General features: G+C 48.3%; 1 protein-coding gene across 12 annotated transcripts in view; it reads left to right on the top strand.

Annotated features, from left to right (window-relative positions):
• The window catches only part of ATP2B2 (ATPase plasma membrane Ca2+ transporting 2), a 387749-nt gene that overhangs the window by 35266 nt on the left and 332504 nt on the right, over positions 1 to 19979 (top strand). The window lies entirely within an intron of this gene.

Raw genomic sequence — 19979 nt, 5'->3', positions numbered from 1 at the left:
TGCATGTTCCCACTCACGGGTACCTGCAATCCCAACATAGCTTAACCCTCACAACATCCCTAAGAGTGGACATTATGACCCGTATTTTTCAGAGGCAGAAACTGACTCTCAGGAGAAAAGACCAGCCTGGGCCACCATCTAGCATGTGGCACAGGCAGGAGCCCAGCCACACCCTGTGATAGCTTTGTGCATCTTGGCCTTGAACTTCTATTAGGCCTTGTCTGAATCATCCTGGGAGCGTCCTTGCCCCTTGGCTGAGAACCCTGGGGACTGTGGGTTGTAAGAGCTTGAATCCGAGGTCACTCTGTTGGAGAAAGCCCTCCAACTTTGCTTCAGCCCAGGCACTTTCTGTCAAGGAGCAGGATCCCTGCTAATAAAAACAAGTGTCAGTTTTCAATGCTTTCTATAAATCTGTTAGTGACCTTTAATAAAAATTTATGACCCTAATCATCCTGTTCTGCACACCCTGGTCATATCGTCACTCACTGGCCAGGTAATCTGCAAACCTTTAAAATTTAGTGACTGCGCCTGGGCCGGCGCCAGGGGTCCCGCTCCAAGTGATGGGAATGGCATGAATAATGATTAATCCAAACCACTTTGTGCTGAATGCAAAGCTGTTTTCTTGACTCAGGCCATTGGGCCAGGAATCCTAGAAAGTGCAGGAACTGGAAGACACCTGGGCGTTCCAGAGAGCCTGTTAAAGCAGTTGTTAACCACACTTAGCTCCACCTGCCTGACCTTCCCCCACACCCCCCCCCCAACCCCCGCCACCTTTTTCTGCCTCCACAACATCAGAGCAAAATGCCAAAAATAAACCGTGCCCCATACATATCCAGCTATTGTGGACAAAACCCAAGGGCCTCTCCTGAAGCTGTGAGTTTGTAGATACTTTACTTACAGGGTTAGAAACTCGAGCGCCGGGAGGTTGGGAAAGCTGGGGGTGACCTGGGTTTTCAGAGGCTTGTTTGTTCGAGCTTCTCTCCGCAGAAACCCTAGCTTATGATTTAACCAGTGGGGGCTTAGGATCTCAAAGGATTGCCGAAAGGTTGCAGGCCCAAAACACCCTATCAGATGTTTGCTTGGCTGTCGCGTTGTGTAAAATCAGACTCTCTGACAGGCAAATACAGACATTTGCACAAATAGTACAGTGTATCTTGGGGTCCCCTGCCCCTAGTGCAGACAACGGAGTCCCAACGACTTTGCCTTTTCTCCATGACTTGGGGTTCATGGGAATAGTGCTCCGTGGGGACTTCAGGGGGATGTGTTATCCTACCAGGAAGGGGCTCCTGTCAGGCCACTAGCGTCCTTGAATCTCCCATTAGCTAAGCAGACCAGTGTGTTCCTCCCCTCATCTTTCACTAGGCAGCTCTGGAGCTTTACCATCACTTTTCCTAGTTTGAGGAAGGGACATTTGTAAATCACGCGGACACCCACCCCAAGATTTTCCTTTTTTCTTTTTTTTTTTTTTTTTTTTGCAGAGGAGGGAGCAGGGATTCTGGAATCCCAGACTGTCCAAACAGATAGACCTGGAGACTGCTAGATCCTTCCTGCCCAACGTGCAGGCCCCAGTCAGCAGCATTGGCCTCACCTGGGGCTTTCCCTAAATACACACTCTCAGACGGTCTTCCTGGGACTTGGCCTAGCCCATACCGTATTTTAGAAACTGAGGCACTGAGAGGGCCCCAAACCACACAGCAAGTCAGTGTCTGAACTGAAGCCAACCCTCGAGACCCCTGGCTTTCTGCCTGTCTCTTGCCTGTATCATCTTCATTTCAAGCCTGCATTCCGAATGTGCTTCCTGCCTGAGAACAGGAGGTGTCCTGAATTCTTTTTTTTTTTTAACTTAATTTTATTTTTTATTTTTTAAAATTTACATCCAAATTAGTATATAGTGAAGCAGTGATTTCAGTAGACTCCTTAATGCCCCTTCCCCATTTAGCCCATCCCCCCTCCCACAACCCCTCCAGCAACCCTCAGTTTGTTCTCCATATTTATGAGTCTCTTTTGTTTTGTCCCCCTCCCTGTTTTTATATTGTTTTTGTTTCCCTTCCCTTATGTTCATCTGTTTTGTCTCTGAAAGTCCTCATATGAGTGAAGTCATAGGGTAATTGTCTTTCTCTGACTAATTTCACTTAGCATAATACCCTCCAGTTCCATCCACATAGTTGCAAATGGCAAGATTTCATTCTTTTTGATTGCCAAGTAATACTCCATTGTATATATATACCACATCTTCTTTACCCATACATCCATCGATAGACATTTGGGCTCCTTCCATACTTTGGCTATTGTCGATAGTGCTGCTATAAACATGGGGGTGCATGTGCCCCTTCGAAACAGCATGCCTGTATCCGTGGATACATGCCTAGTCGTGCAAAGAGGTTTCCTGAATTCTTAAGGTGTCTTTAGTTCAGGCCAGCCTGCAAGTCACACCTGCTGCCCAGAGGGTAACTCTGTTCAGATGAGAAATGACCCCATTTGAACCTAAAACATACTGGGATCTCAGAATCAAAAGAGACCTTACAGAATATCTGAGAATTCCTTCCCACCCGATGCAGAAAACCCTTTACAGCCTCCTTGCATCAGGGCCAGCCAGCTCTGCTTGAATGCCCATAGTGACGGGGAAGTTACTACCCCATAGAGCACCAGCTCCGTTGCTGGAAAACCCCATTTTTGTGTTCATTTCCAGTATTAGAGTTAGTTCTTCCCTGTTGCAGCTTCTACTCACCAATCTTCTGTTCCCTCTCCAGGTCAACTTCCCCCCCCCCCCCCCCCCGTTTTGTTATTTTTACTTTGGGTAAAATGATTTTTAGATGCCTCTCCCTCCTTGCAACCCCCGACTGCCATCTCAGCCATTATCTTCAGAGTGACCACTGCCTGTCAATATTCCTCTTCAAGGGAGTCAGATACCGCCCTTCATTCCCATTGGCCTAGTCCAAAAAGAGGGGCACCTTCACCTCCCTTGATCAGACACTCTACCTCTTTTAATACATCCTAACTTTTGTTTGGCTTTTTTAAGCATCCACATTGTACTGTTGATTCCTATTAACCCTGTCAAATATGCCTCCCAAATCTTTCTCACATAAACTACCAAGCAAATCTCCACTGACTTATAATTAATTTTCTGAGTCCAGATGCCTGCCTTTCATCTATCCTTGAATATCATTCTCTCTGCCTGGTCCAGTGTTTCTGCCTGCTGGGATAATTTTGGCTCTGGAGTCTTTTACCTTGTGAATTACTCATCCCTCCCAGCTGGGCTGACCTCAGCCAACCCTCAAGAATTTATTGAACATGTACTGAGCATTCAGGGTCCAAGTTGAAGGATAAAAGTGTAATAGGGTTATAACATGAGGACTTATGTGGAGCGCAGAGAGGGGCATGCAAACCAAAGCCAACGTTGTAAGCGCTTTCTGTGAGGGAGCAGTTGTCCAGGAAGGTCTGTGGATCACCCACATTACCCTTGCCCAGGTTCTTGTCGAAATACGGGTGCCTGTGTGGTTCAGTCGGTTAAGCATCTGACTCTTGCTTTTGGCTGAAGTCATGATGGTTGCATGGGTTGGAGCCCCACATGGGGCTCTGCAGGGCTCTGTGCTGACAGTGCACAGTCTGCTTAGGGTTCTCCGTCTCTCTCTCTCTCTGCCCCACCCCCCACTCATGCTGTCTCCCTCTCTCTCAAAATAAATAATAAATTTTTTTTAAAAATACAGGCACCCAGACCACTCAACTCCTGGACCCAGAGTCTGGGGGGAGGGACATGGCCCCTTATTTGTGACTTCCCCAGGTAACTGACACAAACCAGGCCAGAAGGGCCTGTCTGCCCACAGGCCATGTCCCCCACCCTGGCCTCCTCAGGAAAATCCTGTAGCGTCTCCATTTTGTAATTCCAAAGATGTGGTCCTGGGTCCAAAGTGCCATCTGTGTCCTGCCTGGGGTCCCAAACTCAGTCCCCTTTTGAACAAGAAAAGCATTTGACAAGTAGGTGTCAGGTTCTGGTGACGACAGTGGCTTCTCTCCACCCCTGCAACCATTCTGAAAAGGGGTCCCTGCCTCCCATTATAGTCTTAGTATCTCAGTAGTTGGGTGTTTGCCTCCTGGGCTGAATTTTGCATTTACAAGCCGTGTGACTTGGGGCAGTTAAGACTTGGGTTCTTGTACTTCTCCATTTGTAAAGGGGGGATAAAACAGTATGCTTCTCCTCAGGTTGCTAGGAGCAGTCAGGATTCAACATGATCCAATTGAGTGCCTGCTATATGCCACCTACTGTGTGCTGTGCTCTGTGCTAGGGGCTGAAGATAGGGTCAGAGGCAAGCTGATGGGGAACCCTACCCCAAGGGAGGGTAAATTCTCCTAGAGAGGGATAGCAAACAAAATTGAGTGTTTTAGATGGTGAAACATGTCATAGAGAAAAAAATGAAACAGGACAGAGGGATCAGGAGTTTGGTGTGGAAATGGGGGTGCAGTTTTAAATAGGAAATTGGGAAGGTGACTTTTGAACAAAGACTTGAAGGAGGCGAGAGAGGGAGTCACAAGGATAACTGAAAAAGAGCCTTGGAGGAATGCAACAGCCAGTGCAAAGGCCCTGAGGCATGCCTGGAGGCCTGAGGGTCAGTTTAAAGTGATCTGACTCAATATTATATTAATATCCTTACTAGTATTGATAATTTTAGTAGAGCCATAGAATTTCACTTCTGAAGCATGTGGCAATTAGGGGTATTAATCAGGAATTAGTCTGGATTTGAATCCCACCTGTGCAAATCTTATCCTGTGTCACTTGTGGCCAAGTCACTTAACCTCTCTGAACTTCCACCCAGTGGTGGTAACAATGAGACCTATAGTTTAAGTTTCTCATGGAGATCAAATGCATAGAAGCATGGAGATAATGCTAAAGTGTAGGCACTAGTGAGAGCCCTGAGCCCCCCTGCATCACCTCATAGGTTGAGAAGCCACATCTCAGTGCTTCTGCCTGTGTGCCAGAGGTCACATGGCACCAGGAAGCTGGAAGCTGGATTGCAGGGGGAGGAGGCCCAGCAGCCACCAAGAGGGCCTGTGAGCTCCCCACCCCTGCCCACTCCCACACTTTCTATCCTAGCTCAGCTCTTTCTTTTTAAAAATGAAACAGCAGTCCTTGATTTTGAAAATAGATCACTCAGAGCTCTCCTCCCTCTAATTAGCTTGTCTGAGTTGTTTATTTTGCATAGTGAGGGAGGGAGCTCGGAATTCACCCTGAGGACTGGAGAGAGTCAGTCCTGAGCCTATGGAGATTTTGGCCACCCATCATATCTGCCTGTACCTGCATCTTGTTCTTTCCAGGTGTAGCTGCTGTTCACACCACATTGGATCTGGACTGGAAGGATTGGGGTTTGAATTGGGGCACATGATAACTTAGCAAGGGGTCTTCCTCTCCTAACCTCATCCCAGCATCTATAGAATGGGGTCACCAGTGAAGTGCCCTGCTGAGCTCTGGGGTTCTGGGGATCAGGGGACATGGGACCTTTGAAAGTTCTTGGGCAGTGTAACCGGGCAGAAGGTGCAGGTAGGGGGGCCCTTGGGTGGGACTTTCTGATGTGGAATGCAGCTCGGGTTACATGCTAAGAGCAGGAAACCCAGAAAGCCCACGCCCTAAGCCACCTTTCCCTGGTGCCTTGCTTCTGGGGTATTATGCTAAGAAACATCAGCCTCTGGGGCCCATCTGGGTTCCCCCCCTCCCCGTCTGCCAGCCTCCAGAGATGTCTGGGAATCACTTGAGGGTATTGGGGTATCTGAGAGCATGGACAGTCTGAATTAGAGAGATCAACACAAACTCCCTCAGACCGCTGACCTTAAGCCAGTGATTTTACCTCTCTGTGTCAGTTTCCTCATCCATAAAATGGGGGAGAATATCTAACTCCTCTGGCATTGCGAGGACTTCTGGACTGTGCCCAGCAAGGAGTAGTGTTGGCAGGGACCAACTCTGAGATGGTCCTGCCTGGTCCCTTCATATTCCAAATGGGCAGACTAAGGCCCAGGAGAGGAAAGGGTCCACTCGAGGGTACACAGCCTGCAAGTGGCTAGGCTGGTGCTCCCAGGGCTCTGGTGCTCCATCTTGCCAGAGCCCCATGGAGGGTGGAAACCTTGCCTGGATCCTCACAGGAGTTTAAAGGGGTGGAAGAAACAGTCCCTGTTGCTTGGTAACCCCACTGAAGTGGGAAGCCCGGAAAACATCAGGTGGTGAAATTTTAAAGCTCAAAGCGTAGTGCAGGCAGAACTTCATGGTCCCGGAGGGGAGAGACCCTCTTCTCCCTTCCAGCCATGCCTACCAGCCTCCAGAGAAAAGTGGGTGTGAGGGCGGGGGCCTGTGCCCCTCAGCCATACTTGGGTTCTTCTTCAGGGCAACAAGGTTAAGCATGTGCAGGGGTCCCGCAGACCAGGGAAGGAGTGGGAGAAAGATGGCCAGGGGCTTGCCAGGGAACCGAGCCCCATCCATCCACCCATTCACTCCTCTGGGTTTCCACCAGAGCATCTCTGGGCATGCTGAGAGGACAGGAGACCATCTGATCTGCCCAGAGCTCCTCCATCTGAGAAGGGCAGAGGTGCATGTGGAAGTTCCTAACGAACAGGACACCATCGAGACCGTGAGCCAGTGGGATACCAGCAGCGGCCTGAAGGCACTTCCTGCAAGAGAGAAGCATTGGGCAGGCCCCGGAGCATGGTGGGATTTGGCAAGGAGGAGGGGGCAGGCTTTGGCTACTGAATGGCATCCCCATGCAAATCAGCATCTCTAGGGAGGACAGGGACAGTGTGGTAGAGAAGAATAAGAGAAAGACTGTGCATTCAGAGGAGCAAGGGTGTGTGTTCAGCCTTGGCCGTGGGTGTTTGTGTATTTGCCCCAGACTGCAAGAGTCACTCCCCCCAACCCTTTGGTTGTCTCTTTCACTCACTGCCAAGTCCTTGCTTTTAGAAGCAGCGTTGGCAGGTAGGCGGAGAGGGAATCTCTGACCCACCAAGCCCCTTGGGCACTTCTAAGTATCTCTGGGGCCCCAGCCCAAGCAGCCAGAGACGCAGTGTGCCATAGGAAAGCTCTAAGTGGGTGAATTGGATTCTATCCCTGCTCTGCCAAAGACTTCTCAAAACCAAAAGCAGGTCCTTAAATATCTGACTTTTGCTTGCTTTCTTGATGAAATGGGTTGTGGAGGGCGATTCAAGAGACTCTTGGAAGTTTCTTCCATCCAGAGGAACTCCCCTCTAGATTTTCTTGAGGAGTACAGAAGCAGAGGCTTTCCTGGGCAGGTTCAGGGGGCAGTCCTTGGTCTGTTCTTCCTTCTGTGATTGCTTTCTTTCTGTTGCCCGATTTGACACCTGCTAGCCCTGTGCTGGGGATGGGTAGGACCCCTGAAACAAGAGGCGACACCACGCCTGACTTTCTTTTAGGAGCTTAAGATGTCAGGAAGGGATGTGGAACCTAAATTTTTGTCATGTCATCTGCGCAATCTCCAAAGCAGTTTCAGCCATATGTTCTCACATGTCTTTGCTTTCATTTGCTTACCCAGGAAATATTTATTGAAGGCCATGTACCAGGCCAGGCACCATGGATGTGCTGGGGATACAAGGATGAACAAAACCAGATGAGGTCCCTTCCAGGCTGGCTAGGAGACAGATGTTAATCAGGGTATATATGTAAGGTTGCATCTGTGGTGAGAAACATAAACATGCCATGTGTGGAGCTGTGGGTGGATGATGGGGGCTAGGGATACAGCCTGGGCAGCATGGTAAGGGAGGGCTTCCCTGAAGAAGTGATGTTGCAGGTTGCAGGGTAGGGAGGGGTTAGCCAGGCTAAGGGGACAATGGAGAGACAGAGAGGTCCACCTGTGCAAAGGGCCTGTGACCTGAGCTCTGAGAGGGAGGAGGGGTTAGCCAGGCTAAGGGGAGAATGGAGAGACAGAGAGGTCCACCTGTGCAAAGGGCCTGTGACCTGAACTCTGAGAGGGAGGAGGGAGCCATGCAGGCAGAGATGGGTGGGGCCAGGCCTGGGCGTGGCAGGCCCTGCATACAATTTGTTCTTCATCCCCAGTGCAGAGAGGAGTATCATGGCTGTTTGAAGTTGGGATCTGGTTATGATGTGACACAGACCAATTTGTGTTCCCAGAAGCTTGGATGGCAAAGAGCTGGGGTTCACAGGGAGGTCCAGGGAGGAACCACCATGTTGTTCTGGGCTAGAGGCTCAGCTGAGGGCAGCAGCAGTGACTGGAATGGGGAGGCATGGCTGGTCTAGAGAGCAACTTGGCCTGAGAAAGGTGATGGAGTGAATGGGGGAGGAGTGTCTGGATAGCTCCCGGCTTGTGGTTTAGACATCTGGCCAGTAGCTCATGCATTTTTTTTTTTTTTTTTTGGAGATGGGGGAGACTAGAAGAAGGCCAGATTTGGGGGAGTTGGAGGGAAGAGATTTTCTTTTTCCCCAACTTAGGCAAGCGTGGCCTTCTCCATTTCCTTCCCTTTTCAAGGCACCTGAGAGATCAGATACCTTTGCTCTTATGTTTCCAACAATCTTTTATCATCTCTCTTACCTCCGAGAAAGAGAAAATTAAAAATATGCCCAGCAGACCCAGGTCCGAGGCTCACAAAAGAGTTTTGGTGAAATAGGATTAGTCCCTAAGTCCTCGCAAAGCTCGTGGCAGGCGGAGGGGGAGGTCTAACCTGCGGGGAAGCCGAGTCCCATGACCAAGGAGACCTTCAGAGGTGCCCTTGGGTGACGCCCAGTTGCCGCTCGACACAGATGTTTCAGGAAAGGAGCTCCGGCCTTCATGAGTAAGTAGCTTGACTGCTCTGGAGGTGGGGGTCAGGCAAGAGGGGCTTTGCTTTGGGGGAAGGGGGACCCCAGAAGCTGCTCTGTTGATAAAGACAAATCAAGTGCTCATGGCCGCAGGGCCCCGCGGGGGCTTCAGAGAAGAGGAAATGAGATCATCCCAGCAGAAGCCTGCCAGGGAGGCGACAGATCCCAAGGTCCCAGCTCCAGAGTAAAGCTGCTCAAGGTTCAAAGCCCCTGGGCTGCTCCCCAGCTCTGGGAACTTGTCTGCCTTCCCTGGGGTCCAGTTTCCTCACCTGTGACACAGGGCTGATGCTGTTGCTGACCTTTCAGGGTAGATGTGAGCAGTCAACCTTATAAAATGTTCACCATCTAGCCTGGCTCATGGGCTCTGGGGTGGGTTGGTATCTTCGTAAAATAGTATCAGTGACCAAGTCATTCCCTCACTCAGTCGTGCCTACGTGGACAAAGACAGAGGGGGCTTGTTCTGTCCCCAGAGAACCCAAAGTCTCCTAAATAAGATGGTTGTAGCTTAGCCTCTACTCCCCCAGGGCAGCGGGGGAGTGGGGTGGTGGAGGGGCCGTGGGGAGGGTATAATCCTTGCAATATCCCAAGCAGGCGGGTGGTGTGGTGGACACAACTCCTTCTGGGTCTGCGCTCCCCTCCCCCAGCTGGGGTGTGCTCTTGCCTCAAATGCCTGCACCTGAAGCTCTTCCTTAGCAGCCTACCCTCTGGTTCCTGGGGCATCTTCCCAACACCTGCAGAGAACCAGAAATGCCTGGGGGTTATGTCCCTTCCAGTGTGGGGACCCTTAGGCAGTTGCCGGTGGGTGTGGGAGGGTGAAAGCCCCACTCCCTGGCTCCCTGCGCTCCCCGGCTCCCTGCGATGAGGTGTGACAGCCCCAAAGCTGCCCTAGAGAGTTCTGCCTGAGGCCACATCCTTGCTTACTCCCATCCTGTCCCTGTGCTGCTTCTGCCATTCCTTACAGCTCCTCCCCTTTATACATCACTCACACAGGAATCCTCTTGGGGTCTGCAGGAAGTGTGACTGTTTTCCCATTTTCCAGATGAGCCACTTTCTCAGATGTCCCCTAACCAGTGGTGGCTGAGCCTGGCCTTGGGCCAAAAGCCCAGGTTTTTTCCACCCTGCAGCATGTGATAAGGGCTTAAGCAGAGAGATATCAGTTTCCAAAAGAGGCCAGAGAACGAGCAGCAGATTATCATGTGTGAGCATGAGAACAGATGGTGCATGCATGGCAGACCCCAAGCAGCCAATGGACACACAGATAGGATTTTTCAGATGGAGATGGTGGGAAGGGTACTGTAGGAAAAGGGAACAGCATGTGCAAAGGCACAGGGGTGTAAAAAACACTGCTTGCTGGGGAAGCACTTGTGCCCCCTCCCTCCAGCCTCCCTTCCTGACTGCCTCCCTGCTTCCATCCCACGCTCCTCCAATCTATTCTCCAAACCCAAGCAGCCAGAGTTGTCTTTTTAAAATGTGGATCTGATCATGTCTCACTGAGCCTCCTGCAAAAACAAAGCAAAAACCTTCGGTGACTTCCTCTTTCACTTGATAAACAGCTGAAGATCTTTCCATGTCCAACCCTTGCCAGCCCCTGCCCTTGTTTCCTGCCCTGCCCTGCCCCTTTTACTCTCTCCAGCCAGTTTGGGCAACTCTGGTCTATGCACACTGTAAACTTATTCCTGCCCTGGGGCCTTTGTACATGCTGGGCTCCTTGTTGGAGAAAGAAAATTTCTTCCCCCATATCTTCATAGAGCTGGCTGCCTCTTGTTCTTGATGTCTCAATTTATACTGTGCCTGAGAGAAGCCACACCGCAGCACATTGCCATATTAATTCCGTCACAACATTTAGAACAGTTTCAGTCACCAGGCTTGTTTAATTGTTTTCTTGTCTGTTTCACATTTCTCCACTGGAATATCAGCTGTGTGAGGGCAGGGATCTTGTCTCTCTCTACCCTTTAGCCCAAGTGCCTCTAGCAGTGCCTGGCTCATAGTAGGTGCTCAAGAATATCTGATGCATTTGACTGGTGTGTGTGGGTGGATCAGAGACTGGGGAGGGACCAGGCTGAAAAGTGAAAGGCCTTGAGTGCCAAGGTAAGGCATCTGGACATCATCCTTTGAGTAATAAGGAGCTACCAGTTAAGGTCACTGCCTCAGCCAGTTCCAGGGGGAGAGGAAGGAAAGAGAGAGCATTTCCAGGGTCATGTGGGATGCCCAGAGCTAGAGAGATTGGCTTCCAATCCTAAAATGATCTGGCCACTTCTCCCTGTGTTCCATTCGTGATCCCATCCTGTTTTAGAAGAGTGCAAAAGAGAAATGATGGACGGAAGTTGGCCCAGACCCATTGAGAGCAGCAGCTCCCCTCAGGTTAGAACCTCCATCTCTTTGCTCACTAGGCACCGCCTTCCTCCTCAACCCTCCCCAGCCCCTCCTCCCACCCCCATTGCCTACGAAGTAAGTCAGATGCCTTCTTCAAGTTTCTCCAGAAACGTTGACCCATCCCCAAAGACACCACTGGGCAACTAAAAGCTTATTTTTTTTTGCACTCCTCAGTCAAGGTTTTGTTTTCCCTGTCCTTCAGATGTGTCTCCAAGAGGAAAAATGTTTTGTCCTTTCGTGCCACTGGCTTGTAAAGAGTTGAAGCGAATTATTAAATATACCAATTAATCATAACTCCAGCATCGACAAAGAAGGAGATGGTGTGAGAGTTGGATAGATTTTTAAATCAGGTTTCCACAGTTTATTATGGGGGAGGAGGCTTTCTCCTGTTACTCCCGAAAGCATGTATTGAGGCAGGTTGTCTAAAAGGAAGGAGGGAAAGAAGGAACTTGTTTCGATAAGAAGAAATAACAAGAGAATCACTTCTGCAAGGGTTAGGTGGTGGTGGGAGGGGACGCTGAGAGGACCATGTGGGCAGGTGGCTCCGGAGATACAAGGGAACACGGTTGGGTTCTTCTCTGTCACGTGCAGATGAATCACTGGGATGCTGGTACACTGCAGAATCAGATGGGCCCCGAGGACTTGCAATTCTAGGGACTCCCAGGACATACCGAGGCAGTGGTCCGTGGACCGCACTTTAAATAGCAAGGGTCTAGCAGACTGGATAGATGGAGTAGTTGCAAGCAGGTTAGAGTCTTCTGTCGTGTGTGGGAATTTGAAAAACAGAGTTCCTTTGCCCTACCTTTGGGGATCCTCACTGAGCAGGTCTGAGGAGGGGCCCAAGAATCTGCATTTCTGACAAGCTCCCAGGCGGTGCAAGTGCTCGTACTGAGTGGCCCACACTTCGTTCCTACAGAGGAAGGCGGGGTGGTGGTAGAGGGGTGTTGAGGCCAGACTTTCCTAAAGGCTTCAAACCCTAAAGGAGAGTGGAGGGGGAAAAGGAGAATAGGGGTGAGCTAAGAATGATGGGTGTGGTTGACCTGGAGTGAAGCTGGGCACCCAGGTACCCAACCTGGGCATATCCACTGACTGCCTTTATTCTTCAACGTATCCTGACCTATGGGCAAGGTTTGTGATGATTTGTGAGGCGTTTGGACTTTACTGTGGTTCCAGATTATAAGAAAGCTAAAATGGCAGCATTTTAAAACTGGGCAGGTCCTCTAAGCCTGCCCAGGCCCGAGGGGTCCCTGATGACAGCTCCTGGATTGGAGGCATGGTGACGAGGAGGCCACATCACCAGTCACTATGGGGACATTTCTGTAAGTGTAGTTGGCAGACAGCTTGATCACGTTCTCTTGGGAGTGAGGAAAATGCAGATTCTCCTGAATCTCCAGGGAACCCCCTGAGGCTGCATTATGTTGCCAGCTCCCCAGGGGATTTTAATGCACTGAGGACCACTCCTTCCAAAATACAACACAGTACGTGATTTGGGGCTCTCATCTTACCGCTTTCCCAGTGGAGCATTCACCCTATATGGCACTAGATGAGTGTATGCTAGAGGGAGTAGAATCTGTGGATTCTCTTCTCTCCACCTTTGCCCATGCTGGCGTTCCTTTTTCTGCCTTCTCTTTCTGGTAGGTTCCCTCCCTCTTTTAGGGCCTGCCCCCTCTGGAACTCTTTTCTACAACTTTTTAATTTAAACTCCAGTTAACATACAGTGTAATATTAGTTTCAGGTATAGAATTTAGTGATTCATCACTTACATATAACATCCAATGCTCATCACAACAAGTGCCCACCTTAATACCCATCTCTTATTTAACCCACCCCCCACCCACCTCCCAACATCAACCCTCAGTTTGTTCTCTGCAGTTAAGTCTGCTTTCTGGTTTGCTTCCTTTCTCCCCCCCCCCCCCCACAATGTTCATCTGTTTTATTTCTTAAATTCCACATATGATTGAAATCATATGATATTTGTCTCTCTCTGACTGATTTCACTTAGCATAATACTTTCTAGCTCCATCCACCTCATTGCAAATAGCAAGATTTCATTCTTTTTTGATGGCTGAGTAACATTCCATTGTGTGTATGTATACCACATCTTCCTTATCCATTCCTCAGTTGGTGGACATTTGGGCTCTTTCCATAATTTGACTATTGATAATGCTGCCATAAACATCAGGGTGCATATATCCCTTCGACTCAGTATTTTTTTTTATCCTTTGGGTAAATACCCAGTAGTGCAATCGCTGGATTGTAGGTAGATCTATTTTTAACTTTTTGAGGAACCTCCACACAGTTTTCCAGAGTGGATGCACCAGTTTGCTTTCCCACAAACAGTGTAGGAGGGTTCCCCTTTCTCCACATCCTTGCCAACACCTGTTGTTTCCTGGCTTGTTAATTTTAGCCTTTTTTTTTTAGAGGGGGGGGGGGAAGAGATGTGAGTGGGGGAGAGGGGCAGAAGGAGACAGAGAGAGAGAGAGAGAGAGAGAGAGAGAGAGAGAGAGAGGATCCCAAGCAGGCTCCCTGCTCAGCATGGATGCAGGGCTCAATTCCATGACCCTGGGGTCACAACCTGAGCCACAATCAAGAGTCACACACTCAACTGACTGAGCCATCCAGGTGCCCCTAATTTTAGCCATTCTGACAGGTGTGAGGTGATAGCTCATTGTGGTTTTGATTTGTATTTCCCTGATGATGAGTGATGTCGAGCATCTTTTCATGTGTCTGTTGGCCATCTGGATGTCTTCTTTGGAAAAATGTCTATTCATGTCTTCTTCCCATTTTTTAACTGGATTATTTGTTTTTTAGGTGTTGAGTTTTATACATTCTTCATATAATTTGGATACTAACCCTTTATCAGCTGTGTCATTTACAAATCTCTTCTCCTGTAGGCTGTCTTTTAGTTTCATTGATGGTTTCCTTGGCTGTGCAGAAGCTTTTTATCTTGATGAACTAATAATTTATTTTTGTTTCCCTTGCCTCAGGAGACATATCTAGTAAGAAGTTGCTAAATACTAAAATATTCTAGTAAGGACTTTGGAGTCAGTCTGCCTGGGTTTAAATCCTGGGTCAACCCACAGTATCTGTGTGACCTTGGGGAAGTATCTTAACCTCTCTTGTGCTCTAGTGTTCTCACCTTTAAAATAGAGGTAATAATAATGCCTGCTACAGAGGGTTTGTGTGAGGAATAAAGAGCTAATAAATGCAGAATTCCTAACATTTCAGGCTGCATGTAAGGTTTATCTAATAGTGGGGTTGTTGCTGTCTAGGGACCTTAAGGAAGGGGATGACTCCTCATTCCACCTAAAATAATCAAAAAGGCCTCACCTCACAGAAGGGAAGATATTGGGGGTAGATGTGCAGGATGACCAAAACTGTTTTGAGAAAGGAGAGGAAAAGTATTCTAGGAATAGGGAAAAGCCTAGCCTCTGCTTCTATAAGGGCCTAGAAGCAAGAGAGGAAATGATGCAGGATGCTGTATGAAGCTAGGCCATGGAGCTATGGTGAGAAGTCAGCTGGGGTGGGGTGGGGGGCTCTCTGAGCCTCAGTTTCCTCATCTGAAAGGTGAAGATAGTAACAGCATAGCATATGCTCTTCTGGGGAAACAGTGGGGATTCAATTAAATAGTAATAGGAGCTCAGTATGCAAAGCTTAGTAAAGGTTCACAGAATATTCTGGAAACTGCATTGGCAGCAGACTTGAAGACAAGTTGAACAAATCACATAGGGAGCCTGTGAGTAGGGTTACATTATAGCCCCACCTCCAAATGGGTCACTCAACTCAGGAACCTTCCTACCTCCATCCTGCCCTGCTCCAGAAAGCAAAGTCACCCACAGTCAATGAAAACTGGGCACTTTTAAGTCTTGAAAGTTCCAAGGATGGGTTGATGGTCAGCAGCAGTGTGATACTAGTCACTGCATGGCCTTCCCACCTTGTCCCAACTGCTTTGGGGCACACCCACTGAATGGCAGTCAGCGGTGGGCTGTCACTACCCCACGTGTGAATCGTACCAGCCACTGCTCTGAGTGCTTACCCTAGAAATAGCCAGTAGAGGAAACTGCCTTTTTATTTTTGCTTTGATTTTTTTTTGTATTGTGAAAATATCCATAACATAAAGTTTACCATTGTAACCATTTTATGTATGCAGTCAGTGGCATTAAGCATATTCACATTGTTGTACAGCCACTACCATCCGTCTGCAGGACTTTTTTATCCTCCCGAACTGGGACTCTGTCCCTATTACATGATAACTTCCTCCCCACCCCAGCCCTTGGCACCCACCATCCTTTTTGTTTCTGTGAGTCTGCCTGCTGTAGGGACCTCATGTAAGTGGAATCATATCGTATTTGTGTTTTTGTGACTTATTTTACGTAGCACAACGGCCTCAGGGTTTGTCTATATTGTAGCCTATGTCAGAAGTTCCTTCTTTTCTAAGGCTGAATAATATTCTACTTTGAGTAGAGACCAGACCACATTTTGTTTATCCATTCATCCATTGCCCAACACTTGGGTTGTCTCCAACTTTTGGCTTTTGTGAATAATACTTCTGTGAACATGGGTGGAGAAGAATCTGTCTCTGTCCCTGCTTTCAATTCTTTTGTGTGTATACCCAGGAGTGGGATGGCTGGAACACATGATATTCCACTTTTATTTTTTTGAGGAACTTCCATACTGTTTTCCATAACGAATGTACCGAGGACACTGCCTTTTGCTGTATGTCTCCAAGTACTCATGCAGCCAAGATCTCCTTGGATTCAGGTCATGCTGTAACATCGGTGCATGGTGTTATAATGACATTTAAGTGACTAAGTTAAAGCCACAGTCTAGTTTTTTAAAATGAACATACCAGAATGGGACAAGTCCTCTTTGTGAGTTAAAAAGATCTTACTTACCTTAGAGCCTCCTCTCGTGTCTGATTCCTAGAGGGCACTGCCCATCACTTATTTTCCCAGATATAGTTATGAATGGGTTATGGATTTCATCTGGAAATGATGTAAATATGCCCTCCCCCCTGTGTAGTATGTGGGGTTATTAAGCTTCAGAGAATGATTCACATCAGCCAGGCCACATCCAGGGCTGGAGTGGACACAAGAAGGCCCCTTAATTTTATTTATGATTGAGAAACAGCCCCATTCTCTGGACCACAATATTCTCTCCTTGAAACCCCAGGCTCCATGGGAAACCAAATCAGAATAGAAGGCCATTGTATTGATGTACCACGGAACTACCATCGTCCTGGCCAGAAATGTGGAACTCTTCTGGTTTATCAGATTGCATGGCCATAATCAGATGGCACCAAATTGAAGTAGAGGAGTGAGAGTGAAGGAGTGTGGAATGTCATAAAGCTAAAAGACTCTGTGTCCCAATGGGTAAGGGCTGGCCAGAAGATTACAACAGTTGATACTAGCTAAATCTATCACCACCTTCAACCACCCACCACCCACCAATCCATCCATCCATCCATCCATCCATCCATCCATCCATCTTTCCATCAGTCCATCCAACTATCCATCCATCCATCTGTAAGCTGAGGTCTGAAGATGAACAGGAGTTAACTAGTCTAATAAGACAGAAGAATGCCCCAAGCTGGGAGGAACAGCATGTGTAAAGGGCCTGCACTAGGAGGGAGTCTGTCAGCCAGTTAGAGCTGGATCAGAGAGATGCACAGGAGCATCACACAAGGTGAAGCTGGAGGGGTGAGCAGGGGCTGGACCATATGGGTGTGTGGAACACCATAGGGAGTTCTGCTTATACCACTAATATTTAATAGAACGTTCTGTGATGATAGAAACAGTCTATAACTGTGCTGTCCAATATAATACCCATTAGCCACATGTGACTTCTGAGCACTTGAAATGTGGCTAGTATGACTAAGGAACTGAACTTCTGTTTTTATTTCATTTTAATTACATTTAAATGGCCACATGTGGCTAGTGGCTGCTGCATGGAACCATGCAGGTCTGTATCCTAAAACAGTAGGAGGCCGCATGAAGAGTTTTAGCAAGGGTTGAATCAACATGATTGCAGTGGTCTTTAGCTGCTGTGTGGGGAATGGATTGGGAAAAAGAAGGAAGGCTGTGGAAATACCTGACAAGGAGGCTTCTACAGCATCCCAGAGAAGAAAGTGGCCACCTAGACTAGGGAGTGAGTGTGTGATGGAGAGAAGTGAAGAGGTCTGGGAGAGACGGGGGATGGAAAATCAACAGGACTTGGTGATGCAGGAGATGTCAGTGACTTGGAAGCAGAAGTGTTGGGATAACCTCCAGGGTCTCCAACAAACACAGTAGGACAAAGAGTGGAGCTTTTTCTGAGACAGGGACCCCTTAAGGAGGGCCAGATTAGGAAAGGGTCCTGAGTTGTGGTTGAGTCACACTGAGCATGAGTGGTTATTGAATGGTCTAAGAGGAAATGTCATTTGGGAGGTCAGAGCTCAGACAAAAAGCATGGGTTGGAGATAGATATTTGTGAGCCATTTGTGAGTGGGTAGAAATTGAGGCCATGAGTACTGACAGGACAGGATCAGGGAATAGAAGATCTACACCCAGGCCTTGAAGGCCTTCAACTCTGATGCTGAGTGGAAGAAGGAGCATCTGTAGAGTTATGGAGAGGGCATGGCCAGAGATGTTGGAGGAATCCCAGGACGGTGTTGGTCATGGACGCCAAGGGAAGAGACTGGTTCCAGTTGGAGAGGTGGGGAGTGGGGTCAAGACCTGGAGAGAAGTCATGCAGGCTGAGGACAGAACCACATCCATCAGACATGTGGGTATGGAAATCAGTGGTGACCCAGTCAAGGGTAATGAGCTGTGGACAGCCAGTGTATGCCTCTGTGCCCTCCTTCTGCACACCCATGTCTGCCCAACACGTCACTTCTTTGGCTGCTAATAACCTCTACTGAGATGCAGTCAGGCTCTGCAGACTTGGGAACCAATTGAAGGTGACTGGTGATTTTACAGTAAGGCTCTCAGCCAGAATCTGGTAGCCCTTTTTCCATATTTTTGAGGGCATCATACAGTAGCTCCCAAGTTCTGGAAGCATCGTTGACCGCTACTGTCACAAAGAAAGAAGGTTCTTTGTGTCTGGTTAGTTATAAATGCAGTTGGTTCTGCCCCACCGTCTCCTTGATTTAGCTTAATTAATATGCATTTCCACCATCCTCATTTACATCTAAAGCCTGAATGACTGAGAACTTCCTTCTGAGCTCCACATCTGGCCTCCTCTGTCTTGTCCTGCATAGATGCAGTTGGCCTCATTTTCCCCAGTCATTTCTGTGATTGTTAGCACACTTAGATTGGGAGAGATGGAATCCAACTGTGGTTGCCATATGCTAAAATAGAGACATCGGCATGCTGCAAGGAACCCATTCATTCATTCATTCATTCGCTCACTTGCTCACTCAATCATTCAGGGTTCCAGCTATGTACCAGTCACTTTTCTGGATATGGGAGACAGTCAGTAAACAAACAAGTAAAGTTATGTAGTGGTAAGTGCTATGAAGGCACAGAAATCCAGGAAGGAGGATTGGTAGTATAAGGGAAAGGGTGGCAGTTTTCAAACAGGTCAGTCCAGGAAAGCCTCACCTAGGAGGTGACATTTGAACAAAGAGGTTTCTCCTTTATTCCTGCGGATGGCTGGCTTCGAGTGAGCTGGGTCTCTGGAGAGAGCAGTGTGGCTGGAACAGCAGGAGTGTGGTGAGTGATGGCAGAATGGCAATGGGGGGTTAGACCATGCAGGGTCATTGCAAGGACTTTCATTCTGAAGGCAGTGGGGAGTCATTGCAGGGTTTCCAGCCAAGGTATTATGTAATGTGACTTGGGTTGAACAGGATCATTCCTGTTAGGAGGAGGCCTAGGGCAGAAACAGGGAGACTATTGATGCTATAACCCAGGACAGAGATGATGCTAGTGGTGGAGATGGTCAGATTCTGGATATAGGACGGGAGTCCAGTATGACCTCAAGGTTTTGAGTTTGAGAAATGGAAGGATGGAGTTGTTAAGAGAGAAGGAGGAGATCATGGGAAAAGTAGGGGGAGGAATATCAGGAGTTTGGTTTTGTATATATTAAACTTGAGATGCCTGTTAGAAATCTAAGAGGAGAAATACAAGAGAAAAAATGTGGATCAGGCAGGTGGATACAACGGTCCAGGCTGGAGATAAAATTAGGGAGTCACCAGTATAGAAAAACTCTGAACATGGGATGAAATCATCTAGGGAGTCAATATAGGTATAGAAGAGGACTAAGAACCCTGGAAGATTCTCCGAGTCTTTCCTTTTTTGTTCTTACCATCAACTGTTCTTTATTGTCCTTCATTACACCTGGCCACCAACAACTGCTGAGTTTACCAGCCCTCAGTTTGAGGCACAGGAAGAGACAAACAAACTTGTCTTTCTTTTAGTTGCTAACATTTTAGGGAAGGAATCTGATTGGTCTAGTTGGGTCAGGTGCCTCCTCCTGAACTAATCAGTTTTGCCAGGGGGCGGGGCCATGGATTACTTACCTGGCTGCTCCCTCAGTAACTATGTGGGTAGAGTGAAGTGAGCCACAGTTCCCTGAAGTAGGTGGGCATACTGGGCAGGTGCAAATCCAAATATGGTTTATAAACACTGATTTAAGGGCACACAAGTGACTTTTTCCTGAGAGAAGACTGGCCAACCAGACATGGACCGCGAAATGTCTCCTCTCTATAGACCATCATCAGCCCCTTCCTCAATTTCTCAGTTGGTCCAGACTTGCTGGAGAAGCTGACTTATGATCAACTACTGCTTGTTGACTACCACTGTTGTCACCCTCTCAGCACCTC

Source organism: Felis catus, chromosome A2 (genome assembly GCF_018350175.1).
Source record: "Felis catus isolate Fca126 chromosome A2, F.catus_Fca126_mat1.0, whole genome shotgun sequence".
NCBI lineage: Eukaryota > Metazoa > Chordata > Mammalia > Carnivora > Felidae > Felis > Felis catus.
The sequence above is the reverse complement of the archived record's forward strand: the minus strand, read 5'-3'. Positions and strand labels throughout refer to the sequence as shown.